Here is a 9,950-nt window from a genome sequence, read left to right on the forward strand (position 1 = left end):
ATTCATCATTCATGATAACTTCACAAAACTCCATTCAAACTGCTTCCAATCATGTTTCCCCATGATTCTCCTTCAATCTCCTATCATTTTAAACAAGAAAACCGCGTGTCATTACCGTTTTCCAAGCGCTGTGCCTGTTTTTTCAGTTTTGAGCTTTTCTCGCTGAGAGAAGCACACTTTCATCATTTCATGAATAACTTCACAAACTCCATTCAACTGCTTCCAATCATGTTTCCCCATGATTCTCCTTCAATCTCCTATCATTTTAAACAAGAAAGCCGCGTGTCATTACCATTCTCCAAGCGCTGTGCCTGTTATTTCAGTTTTGAGCTTTTCTCGCTGAGAGAAGCACACTTTCATCATTTCATGAATAACTTCACAAACTCCATTCAAACTGCTTCCAATCATGTTTCCCCATGATTCTCCTTCAATCTCCTATCATTTTAAACAAGAAAACCGCGTGTCATTACCATTCTCCAAGCTCAGTAGCTGTTTATGTGATTTTTTTAGGTTTTCTCGCTGAGAGAAGCACACTTTCATCATTTCATGAATAACTTCACAAACTCCATTCAAACTGCTTCCAATCATGTTTCCCCATGATTCTCCTTCACTCTTCTATCATTTTAAACAAGAAAACCGCGTGTCATTACCGTTTTCCAAGCGCTGTGCCTGTTTTTTCAGTTTTGAGCTTTTCTCGCTGAGAGAAGCACACTTTCATCATTTCATGAATAACTTCACAAACTCCATTCAAACTGCTTCCAATCATGTTTCCCCATGATTCTCCTTCAATCTCCTATCATTTTAAACAAGAAAGCCGCGTGTCATTACCATTCTCCAAGCGCTGTGCGTGTTATTTCAGTTTTGAGCTTTTCTCGCTGAGAGAAGCACACTTTCATCATTTCATGAATAACTTCACAAACTCCATTCAAACTGCTTCCAATCATGTTTCCCCATGATTCTCCTTCAATCTCCTATCATTTTAAACAAGAAAACCGCGTGTCATTACCATTCTCCAAGCTCAGTAGCTGTTTATGTGATTTTTTAGGTTTTCTCGCTGAGAGAAGCACACTTTCATCATTTCATGAATAACTTCACAAACTCCATTCAAACTGCTTCCAATCATGTTTCCCCATGATTCTCCTTCACTCTTCTATCATTTTAAACAAGAAAACCGCGTGTCATTACCGTTTTCCAAGCGCTGTGCCTGTTTTTTCAGTTTTGAGCTTTTCTCGCTGAGAGAAGCACACTTTCATCATTTCATGAATAACTTCACAAACTCCATTCAAACTGCTTCCAATCATGTTTCCCCATGATTCTCCTTCAATCTCCTATCATTTTAAACAAGAAAGCCGTGTGTCATTACCATTCTCCAAGCGCTGTGCCTTTTATTTCAGTTTTGAGCTTTTCTCGCTGAGAGAAGCACACTTTCATCATTTCATGAATAACTTCACAAACTCCATTCAAACTGCTTCCAATCATGTTTCCCCATGATTCTCCTTCAATCTCCTATCATTTTAAACAAGAAAACCACGTGTCATTACCATTCTCCAAGCTCAGTAGCTGTTTATGTGATTTTTTAGGTTTTCTCGCTGAGAGAAGCACACTTTCATCATTTCATGAATAACTTCACAAACTCCATTCAAACTGCTTCCAATCATGTTTCCCCATGATTCTCCTTCACTCTTCTATCATTTTAAACAAGAAAACCGCGTGTCATTACCGTTTTCCAAGCGCTGTGCCTGTTTTTTCAGTTTTGAGCTTTTCTCGCTGAGAGAAGCACACTTTCATCATTTCATGAGTAACTTCACAAACTCCATTCAAACTGCTTCCAATCATGTTTCCCCATGATTCTCCTTCAATCTCCTATCATTTTAAACAAGAAAGCCGTGTGTCATTACCATTCTCCAAGCACTGTGCGTGTTATTTCAGTTTTGAGCTTTTCTCGCTGAGAGAAGCACACTTTCATCATTTCATGAATAACTTCACAAACTCCATTCAAACTGCTTCCAATCATGTTTCCCCATGATTCTCCTTCAATCTCCTATCATTTTAAACAAGAAAACCGCGTGTCATTACCATTCTCCAAGCTCAGTAGCTGTTTATGTGATTTTTTAGGTTTTCTCGCTGAGAGAAGCACACTTTCATCATTTCATGAATAACTTCACAAACTCCATTCAAACTGCTTCCAATCATGTTTCCCCATGATTCTCCTTCAATCTCCTATCATTTTAAACAAGAAAGCCGCGTGTCATAACCGTTTTCCAAGCGCTGTGCCTGTTATTTCAGTTTTGAGCTTTTCTCGCTGAGAGAAGCACACTTTCATCATTTCATGAATAACTTCACAAACTCCATTCAAACTGCTTCCAATCATGTTTCCCCATGATTCTCCTTCAATCTTCTATCATTTTAAACAAGAAAACCGCGTGTCATTACCATTCTCCAAGCTCAGTAGCTGTTTATGTGATTTTTGAGCTTCTCTCGCTGAGAGAGCCACACTTTCATCATTTCATGAATAACTTCACAAACTCCATTCAACCTGCTTCCAATCATGTTTCCCCATGATTCTCCTTCAATCTCCTATTATTTTAAACAAGAAAACCGCGTGTCATTACCATTCTCCAAGCGCTGTACCTGTTATTTCAGTTTTGAGCTTTTCTCGCTGAGAGAAGGACACTTTCATCATTTCATGAATATCTTCACAAACTCAATTCAAACTGCTTCCAATCATGTTTCCCCATGATTCTCCTTCAATCTTCTATCATTTTAAACAAGAAAACCGCGTGTCATTACCATTCTCCAAGCGCTGTACCTGTTATTTCAGTTTTGAGCTTTTCTTGCTGAGAGAAGCACACTTTCATCATTTCATGAATAACTTCACAAACTCCATTCAAACTGTTTCCAATCATGTTTCCCCATGATTCTCCTTCAATCTCCTATCATTTTAAACAAGAAAACCGCGTGTCATTACCATTCTCCAAGCTCAGTAGCTGTTTACTATATGTGATTTTTTAGGTTTTCTCGCTGAGAGAAGCACACTTTCATCATTTCATGAATAACTTCACAAACTCTATTCAAACTGTTTCCAATCATGTTTCCCCATGATTCTCCTTCAATCTCCTATCATTTTAAACAAGAAAGCCGCGTGTCATTACCATTCTCCAAGCGCTGTGCCTGTTATTTCAGTTTTGAGCTTTTCTCGCTGAGAGAAGCACACTTTCATCATTTCATGAATAACTTCACAAACTCCATTCAAACTGCTTCCAATCATGTTTCCCCATGATTCTCCTTCAATATTCTATCATTTTAAACAAGAAAACCGCGTGTCATTACCATTCTCCAAGCTCAGTAGCTGTTTATGTGATTTTTTAGGTTTTCTCGCTGAGAGAAGCACACTTTCATCATTTCATGAATAACTTCACAAACTCCATTCAAACTGTTTCCAATCATGTTTCCCCATGATTCTCCTTCAATCTTCTATCATTTTAAAAAAGAAAGCCGCGTGTCATTACCATTCTCCAAGCGCTGTGCCTGTTATTTCAGTTTTGAGCTTTTCTCGCAGAGAGAAGCACACTTTCATCATTTCATGAATAACTTCACAAACTCCGTTCAAACTGCTTCCAATCATGTTTCCCCATGATTCTCCTTCCATCTCCTATCATTTTAAACAAGAAAACCGCGTGTCATTACCATTCTCCAAGCGCTGTACCTGTTATTTCAGTTTTGAGCTTTTCTCGCTGAGAGAAGCACACTTTCATCATTTCATGAATAACTTCACAAACTCCATTCAAACTGCTTCCAATTATGTTTCCCCATGATTCTCCTTCAATCTCCTATCATTTTAAACAAGAAAACCGCGTGTCATTACCGTTTTCCAAGCTCAGTAGCTGTTTATTTGATTTTTGAGCTTTTCTCGCTGAGAGAAGCACACTTTCATCATTTCATGAATAACTTCACAAACTCCATTCAAACTGCTTCCAATCATGTTTCCCCATGATTCTCCTTCAATCTTCTATCATTTTAAACAAGAAAACCGCGTGTCATTACCATTCTCCAAGCTCAGTAGCTGTTTATGTGATTTTTTAGGTTTTCTCGCTGAGAGAAGCACACTTTCATCATTTCATGAATAACTTCACAAACTCCATTCAAACTGTTTCCAATCATGTTTCCCCATGATTCTCCTTCAATCTCCTATTATTTTAAACAAGAAAACCGCGTGTCATTACCATTCTCCAAGCGCTGTACCTGTTATTTCAGTTTTGAGCTTATCTCGCTGAGAGAAGCACACTTTCATCATTTCATGAATAACTTCACAAACTCAATTCAAACTGCTTCCAATCATGTTTCCCCATGATTCTCCTTCAATCTCCTATCATTTTAAACAAGAAAACCGCGTGTCATTACCATTCTCCAAGCTCAGTAGCTGTTTATGTGATTTTTGAGCTTTTCTCGCTGAGAGAAGCACACTTTCATCATTTCATGAATAACTTCACAAACTCCATTCAAACTGCTTCCAATCATGTTTCCCCATGATTCTCCTTCAATCTTCTATCATTTTAAACAAGAAAACCGCGTGTCATTACCATTCTCCAAGCGCTGTACCTGTTATTTCAGTTTTGAGCTTTTCTCGCTGAGAGAAGCACACTTTCATCATTTCATGAATAACTTCACAAACTCCATTCAAACTGTTTCCAATCATGTTTCCCCATGATTCTCCTTCAATCTCCTATCATTTTAAACAAGAAAACCGCGTGTCATTACCATTCTCCAAGCTCAGTAGCTGTTTATGTGATTTTTTAGGTTTTCTCGCTGAGAGAAGCACACTTTCATCATTTCATGAATAACTTCACAAACTCTATTCAAACTGTTTCCAATCATGTTTCCCCATGATTCTCCTTCAATCTCCTATCATTTTAAACAAGAAAGCCGCGTGTCATTACCATTCTCCAAGCGCTGTGCCTGTTATTTCAGTTTTGAGCTTATCTCGCTGAGAGAAGCACACTTTCATCATTTCATGAATAACTTCACAAACTCCATTCAAACTGCTTCCAATCATGTTTCCCCATGATTCTCCTTCAATCTCCTATCATTTTAAACAAGAAAGCCGCGTGTCATTACCATTCTCCAAGCGCTGTGCGTGTTATTTCAGTTTTGAGCTTTTCTCGCTGAGAGAAGCACACTTTCATCATTTCATGAATAACTTCACAAACTCCATTCAAACTGTTTCCAATCATGTTTCCCCATGATTCTCCTTCAATCTCCTATCATTTTAAACAAGAAAACCGCGTGTCATTACCATTCTCCAAGCTCAGTAGCTGTTTATTTGATTTTTGAGCTTTTCTCGCTGAGAGAACCACACTTTCATCATTTCATGAATGACTTCACAAACTCCATTCAAACTGCTTCCAATCATGTTTCCCCATGATTCTCCTTCAATCTTCTATCATTTTAAACAAGAAAACCGCGTGTCATTACCATTCTCCAAGCTCAGTAGCTGTTTATGTGATTTTTTAGGTTTTCTCGCTGAGAGAAGCACACTTTCATCATTTCATGAATAACTTCACAAACTCCATTCAAACTGCTTCCAATCATGTTTCCCCATGATTCTCCTTCAATCTTCTATCATTTTAAACAAGAAAACCGCGTGTCATTACCATTCTCCAAGCTCAGTAGCTGTTTATGTGATTTTTTAGGTTTTCTCGCTGAGAGAAGCACACTTTCATCATTTCATGAATAACTTCACAAACTCCATTCAAACTGCTTCCAATCATGTTTCCCCATGATTCTCCTTCACTCTTCTATCATTTTAAACAAGAAAACCGCGTGTCATTACCGTTTTCCAAGCGCTGTGCCTGTTTTTTCAGTTTTGAGCTTTTCTCGCTGAGAGAAGCACACTTTCATCATTTCATGAATAACTTCACAAATTTCGTTCAAACTGCTTCCAATCATGTTTCCCCATGATTCTCCTTCAATCTTCTATCTTTTTAAACAAGAAAGCCGTGTGTCCAAGCGCGGTACCTGTTATTTCAGGGTTTGAGCCTCGGCCTTCATAAAATCCATGAAATGTGGGCCAAACGGGCCAGATAGGAGCAGAGTCCGGATGGACCCACCTAAGGAAACAGTGTCTTACCAGGCTTGGCCTCGAGTATCCATGCAGAGACAGCTGAGAAGGATTTCCCTCCAAGAAAGATGACCGAACACAGGAGGCTAAGAATGCTCTGCGTCGCTTACCCGTCAAACCCTGTTTCCAGAGGAGTCTGAACAAGTGCATTCCATGACACAGACACTAACGCAATCACAGCATAAAAAAATTGTTGTTCTTATACAATCATGCTTCATTTTGTTGTGCCTGTTCCACATAGTTATTTTTCCAGGTATTGCTTGTTCTGTTTTGGTATGTTGTCTTTTTTCTTTTTTTTTTGTAGTTGCAGCATTTGAATTGTTTTGGTTAGTTTAGTGGTGCTCTGTCCTCTTTTTCTGTTTTCTCCCCTTTCTCTCTCCTTTTTTTTTTCTCCTCAGCCTGTCAACTGTAATTAAATGTATATGTACACAAATAAATAAATAAAATTAAACACACAAACAAACAAACTAAACAACTTCTCTGGTGTTTACTGCCCATCTCAAGTCCCTCTAAAAGGTGAACACCAAAATACTTCAAGCTCCCCACCTGTTTCACCTTTTCCCCAGCAATCACCAGACTGGCATGTCCTTATGTCTCCTGAAGTCAATGACAAGCTCCTTTGGCTTGTTGGTGTTGAGGAGCAAGTCATTATTCTAGCAGCAAGATGTGAGGGCCTGGACCTCCTGTCTATAAGCTGCCTTATCATTATTGGTTATAAATGTGTCACCTGCTAACTTGAATGTGTAGTTTGTGTCATGAATACAGTCTTGTGTAAAAAGTGCATACAGGAGTGAATTGAGAACACAGCCTTGGGGCCTGCTGGTGTTGAGAATGATGTTAGATGAGTACAGGTCTCCAACTCTCATGTTCTGTGGTCTGTTGGAGAGGAAATCCTTAATCCAGCTACAGAGGTGGTAGTCCAGGCCCAGTGTCATCAATTTGTCAACCAGCTTGCCCAGGTTGACAGTGTTAAAGGCCGAGGTGAAGTTGACAAACTGTATCCTCACATAAGTATTTGGGTTCTTGAGGTGTGATATGATTCATTATTAGTCTCTTAAAGCATTTCATGATTATCAGTGTTAATGTATGGGCCGATAACCATTCAAGCATGTGACTGCTGAGTGCATCAGGATTGGGATGATGGTCTTCAAATAGGTGGGAACTGCTGGTCCATATATTTCAACATGATAATTCTTCTTAAGCAGTAGCTAGCTTATCTGTAGTTACCAACTCTTAATGAAACATCTATGAGTCAAAAGAATGTAACAATCTTGTCATCTTGTGATCAGGATGTCATGAATTCTACAATACAGCAATGTAACCTATTATAAAAAAAAAAAAAAATCATACAGTGGCAAACTCATAACTTTAGCTCATAAAAAAATATCCTCTAAAATGTTGTCATAATAATCCATTCTCAAGTCTTCAGATTCTGTTTATTCCTCCTCATCATTTTGCTATCATTATCAACATCCTCCACCACTCTGATTGGTGCAGGTTTGTAGCTTGCATATTTTTGTGCATTTCAGTCTCTTTGCAAGGCAGGAACATGTTCTTTTTTTTCCATTGTGTGATGGAACATGGTTGTTGGTGAGCCTTTTTCCAAACGTTCACTTCTGCACTTTTTATGCTTCAACTCCAGTCTGGTGAGCTTGCAGTGAATCACTGGCTATGTTTGATGACACAGTGATTCCTGCGGAAAGACTGATGATGTCTGAGTGATGTAGACCTAGAGGGTTTACCTATTTTCTCCATAAGTTCTATAAAGGCACTGCCATCTGTCCTGTCCTTCTCTATCCTTAGCTTCTGTAGATAATGAGGTCTCACACTTTCTGTGTGTCATGTCTCATGCCTCAGATACTGATTTCTGTTTTCTGAAGTGAGATAGTATATGGTCACTGTTCCAATTTTCAGCCTAAAACCTTTAGTTCCTCCAGCTGTCTGAGTATCTTTGTTTACAGTCTGTTCAATGTGTCTAGTCTACTGGAATTATTCCAAAGGGACTGCTCCTTCCCAGCTGAACAGAAAACCCATCCTCTGCAAAGTGGGCATGAACATCAGGATGATCAATACTGAGGCAAGACATTTGAATATAATAGTATGGTAGGTAACTGGCACAGTTCAGTTTATCATAGGCAAAGCACCATGGAATGATGGCTCTTATTGCTGCAAGATGCATCAACCACTGTCCCTCTCTTGATGCTTGAATAGGACTGAGCAACATCTCAACCATGCCCATGTAAGACATGGGGACCATTGTCTTCTCTGAGGTAGTTGAGGAACTCATTGAAACATGTAAAAATGAGCTGGCATGAGTCTTGCCCAAGGGTTTCCTCAAATTTGGGCTGTGATACTTCATTACACAGGGTGCAGACTGCTTGCAGAGTTTCCTTCAAAGAAAGCATTTCTAGGCTAGTGTAAGGAAAGCCTCATAGAGCAGTTTGTGGAGCCTTATTGCTCGGTTATGTCTGTGACCAACAAAAACCTCTGTGGTTGAGCCCGCAGCTAACACTCCTTCGATGTAAAAGTCTCTTAGACCGGCATCTGCAAAAAATTCTTCATGAAAACACAGGTGGTATAAAACTCCCCCATTCTTAAAATGATATCCTCAAATGTATCTGTTTCCAGGTGATTTCACCAGTTTTGGCATATAATTCCTGGTCAAAAACAGCAACAATGTTGTTGAGCTGCAGAGACTTGATGATGCTCATCACCTGGCAAAGAACCTTTACTGTTGATAGTTGTGTGGCAGGAGTGTTATTTCTTGGCAAATAACCAATCCTATCTTCTTGTACTCGTATTGCTATGAGTGAGGATGTTAAATGCAGTCCAACTACAAACATCCTTTTTGGATTGATGAGCCACATCAGTGCTTCTCTTCTTGATTTTGGGATGTTAGATGTTAGACTCAACTCATTGTCATTGTGCGCACAAGGCACACAACGAAATGATTGTTCCAGATCACTCATCCAGAGACGAGCATCTGCGGTCATGCAGCCAGAGACCGGTGCTACTGTATGCAAGGCAAAGATCTGGTTTCAGCACGATGATAAGCAATACTATATATATATTGCTCACATTGCATTGTCAGTTCTACATTTCCAGTGAGTGTCTTAACAGCAAAAGGGATGCAGTATGTTTTATAGGCTTGAATTTCGCACAGGTAACAGCAAAAACCAGGTCTTGGCTGAATGAAGCTGTGAGTCTATTAGAGATGTAGGAGCGCAGTTCATCTTCTTAAGACACAGGCGGTGGCCATACTTGAGCAATATCTTGGTTCCGAATATCATGTCGGATCTTCAGTGTCACTTCAGATATGTTGCTGCTTGATTTGGAAACCTTCAGTTCATCTATGAGTTCCTGACAAACCTTTACAAGTTCATCCATTATCAAACCGTTAAGGTATAACAACAGGTTCTTTTGGCCCATATGCAGTCATATATAAAGATTTCCCAAATTCTGCTTCAGCTTTGTCTTAGGTTTCCCTTTGTGTTAGGTATCAGTTGTGTAATACCACCATCTTCTTCCACAGAGCCATCTGTGTTTCTAGCTATATAATAGTAGTCCAGGATGGGAAAAAAAAAATCACAAAACCTAATAACCCTGTGAACACTAAATTTCTACATTTGTTGGTTAACTTTTTATAACAAACAAGCTACACACACACACACACACACACACACACACACACACACACACACACACACCCAGTAAAACCAGTAAATGTTCTGGCCTAAACCTGTGACATCTAAGTATGGCTCTCAATTACCTCCCACAAAGAGACAGTGTGGGTATAGTATACATTTCCTGAATCCTTAAGAGTTCTGTGAGT

This window comes from Archocentrus centrarchus, unplaced genomic scaffold, assembly GCF_007364275.1.
Source record: "Archocentrus centrarchus isolate MPI-CPG fArcCen1 unplaced genomic scaffold, fArcCen1 scaffold_24_ctg1, whole genome shotgun sequence".
NCBI lineage: Eukaryota > Metazoa > Chordata > Actinopteri > Cichliformes > Cichlidae > Archocentrus > Archocentrus centrarchus.